Consider the following 3,772-nt stretch of genomic DNA (forward strand, 5'->3'; position numbering starts at 1 on the left):
AATTATTGATACACAGAACATCCTGGGTAAATTTTAAACCATGCTGAGTGAAAAATGACAATCTCAAGTTGTGTAATGTATGATTCCATTTATCTAAAATTCTTGAAGTGACAAAATTATTGAAATGGAGAACAGATTCATGCTCTCCAGGGGTTAGGAATGGAGGGTGAGGTGGGAGAGGATGGGAATGACTTTAAAAAGGTAGTACAACTCATCTCTGTGGTGCTGGTATATTCTGTCTCTTATCCAAGGAAGTGTTTTCATGAATCTACAGTGATAGCATTATATAGAACTATACACATGTGCATACATGTGCAAATAAATGTGTGTAAAACTGTTGAACTAAATGAGCTCAGTGGATTGTACTGTTCATTTCCTGGTTTGACATTGTACTGTAGTTATATAAGTTGTTACCATTGTGGAAAAATAGGTGGAAGGATACATGGGATGGACCTCCATTATTTTTGCAACTTCCTGTGAATCTGTGATTATTTCAGAGTAGAAAGCTTAGGAATGAGAATTGGTGTAGAAAGTAGAAATATTTATGTCCAAATTATCAGATTCCTTGCCAAAAGATTATGCCAATTTAAATTGTTATCTAAATTAGATAGTATACCAATATCACTACATTCTCATCAGCATTAAGTATGTAAATTATTTCGATGTATTTGTTTTGTCTGAATTTTTAAATTTTTATTTTTTAGAATATGTATATTTTTAAAAAATGTTTTATTTTTATTTTAAATTTTAGATTCAGGGCATACATGTGCAGGTTTTTCACATGGGTATATTGGGTGATGCTGGAGTTTGGGTTTCTAGTGAACCCATCACCCAATATTGAACATAGTATCTGATAGGTAGTTTTTTCAATCCTTCCCCTACTCTTTCCTGCTCCTCTTTTGGAGTCCCTGGTATCTATTATTTCTGTCTTTATGTCCACCTGTACCCATTGTTTAGCTCCCATCTACAAGTGAGAGCATGTGGTATTTGGTTTTCTGTTTCTCTTTTATTTCACGAAGGATAATAGCCTCTAGCTGCATCCATGTTGCTGCAAAGGACATGATTTCACTCTTTTTTATGGCTGTGTACTAATCCATGGTGTATATGTACCACATTTTCTTTATCCAGCCCATCTTTGATAGGACACTTACGTTGATTCCATGGCTTTACTATTGTGAATAGTCCTGCAATAAACAGACTAGTACAGGGGTCTTTTTGTTTTCCATAGGATTAACTAATTTACATTCATACCAGCAGTGTATAAGCATTCCCTTTTCTCATATCCTTGCCCACATCTGTTATTTTTTGACTTTTTTTATTTTTGAGACAGAGTCTTGCTCTGTCGCCCAGGCTAGAGAGCAATGGCACAATATCAGCTCACTGCAAGCTCCACCTCCCGGGTTCACGCCATTCTTTTGCCTCAGCCTCCCGAGTAGCTGGGACTACAGGCGCCCGCCACCAGCCTGACTAATTTTTTTGTATTTTTAGTAGAGACGGATTTCACCGTGTTAGCTAGGATGGTTTCGATCTCCTGATCTTGTGATCTGCCCGCCTGGGCCTCCCAAAGTGCTGGGATTACAGGTCTGAGCCATCGTGCCCGGCCTATTTATTGACTTTTTAATAATAGCCATTCCGACTGGTGTGAGATGGCATCTCATTGTGATTTTAATTTGCACTTCTCTGATAATTAGTGATGCTGAGCATTTTTTCATGTTTCTTGGCACTTGTGTGCCTTATTTTGATCGTGTACTCTGCCCACTTTTTAATGGGATTCTTTTTTTCTTGTTGATTTAATTTTCTTATAGATTCTGTATATTAGTCTTTTGTTGGATGCATAGTTTGCAAATATTTTTTCTGATTCTGTAGGTTGTCTATTTACTTTGTCGATTGTTGTGTTTGCTGTGCAGAGCTTTACCATTGGTCAATTTTTTATTTTGTTGCAATTACTTTTGAGGTCTCAGTCATAAATTATTTGCCTAAGCCAATGTCCAAAAGAGTTTTTCTTATATTTTCTCCTAGAGTTTTTATAGTTTGAGGTATTACATTTCAGTCTTTAATACGTCTTGAGTTAATTTTTGTATCTGGTAAGAGGTAGGCGTCCAGTTTTACTCTTCTGCAAATGGCTAGCTAGTTTTCTCAGCACCATTTATTGGATAGAATATCCTTTCCCCATTATTTATTTTTGTTGACTTGGTTGAAGACCAGTTGATTGTATGTGTGTGGCTTTATTTCTGGGTTTTCTATTGTATTCCCTTATGTATCTTTTTTTTTTTTTTTTAACCTGTACCATGCTGTTTTGGTTATTATAACCTTGTAGTATAGTTTGAAGTCAAGTAATGGGATGCTTCTGGCTTTCTTCTTTTTGCTTAGAATTGCTTTGGCTATTCATTCTCTTTGGTTCCATATGAATTTTAGAATTTTTTTTTTAATTCTGTGAAAAATAATGTTTGTAATTTGTTAGGAATTGTATCAGATCTGTATATTGCTTTGGGCAGTATGATCTACTCTTATGTTGACCATCTGTTTCTCATACTGAGGATATATAAGCTAGCCAAAATACGATACATGATTTATATGCCATAATTTGTTTGATGTATATATCAATAAAACTATTCAGAAGAAATTGGCTTTATATGTTTTAGGGAGACATAAGACATCAATCAGTACATGTAAGGTATATAATGGTTTGGTCCAGAAAGGCAGGACAACTGAAAGTGAAGGGCTTCCTGGTCATAGGTAGAGTCAAAATTTTTTTTGATTGGCAGTTGGTTGAAAGAGTTAAGTTATTATCTTGGAATCAATGGAAAGGAGTGTCTGGATTAAGATAAGGGGTTCTGGAGACCAAGGTTCTTATTATTCTGTAGATGAAGCCTGCAGGCAGCAGGCTTCAGCGAGAAGCGATGCTAAATGCCTCTATCAGACTGAAAAAGGTGCCAGACTCTTAATCTCTCCTGGGTCCAGAGAAGACCTGGAAAGAGAAGGGGCTTCTCTATAGTATGTAGGTTTTCTCCACAGGAGACAACTTTTCAGGGCCATTTCAAAATATGTCAAAAGGTCGGGTACAGTGGCTCACACCTATAATCCCAGCACTTTGGGAGGCTGAGGCATGCAGATCACGAGGTCAGCAGATCAAGACCATCCTGGCTAACATGGTGAAATCCCATCTCTACTAAAAATACAAAAAAGTAGCCGGACGTGGTGGCGGGCGCCTGTAGTTCCAGCTACTGGGGAGGCTGAGGCAGGAGAATGGCGTGAACCCGGGAGGCGGAGCTTACAGTGAGCCAAGATTGGGCCACTGCACTCCAGCCTGGGCGACAGAGCGAGACTCTGTCTAAAAAAAAAAAAAAAAAAATCAGAAAATATATTTGGGGATATTGGGGATAAACTACTTCAACTTCTTTTGGGGCCTGTTATCTGTTGTGTGTGCTATACTAGAGTCAGATTGGAATTTGATATCTTATTGTTACAAAGAGTCTGTTTTGTCACTCTTTAGATCTCTGTTTTAATGTTAATACTGGTCAGTTGTGTCTGAATTCCAAAGGAAGGAGAGTATAATGAGATATGTCCTTCCACCGTGGCCTGGTTTTTCAGGTTTACTTGGCCTCAGAAGAAGGATTTATTCAGTTGGTTGGGGGGCTTAGAATTTCATTTTTGGTTTACTTGTATAAAATTCACTTCAGTTTGGATCCTTGCTGTTAACAAAATTTTTAAAAAATCATTTCTGAATGGGAAGGGGAAACAAAATCTGCACAGAACATTTATTTCTTGATCT

The sequence above is a fragment of the Mandrillus leucophaeus genome, unplaced genomic scaffold, assembly GCF_000951045.1.
Source record: "Mandrillus leucophaeus isolate KB7577 unplaced genomic scaffold, Mleu.le_1.0 Scaffold168, whole genome shotgun sequence".
Taxonomy (NCBI): Eukaryota; Metazoa; Chordata; class Mammalia; order Primates; family Cercopithecidae; genus Mandrillus; species Mandrillus leucophaeus.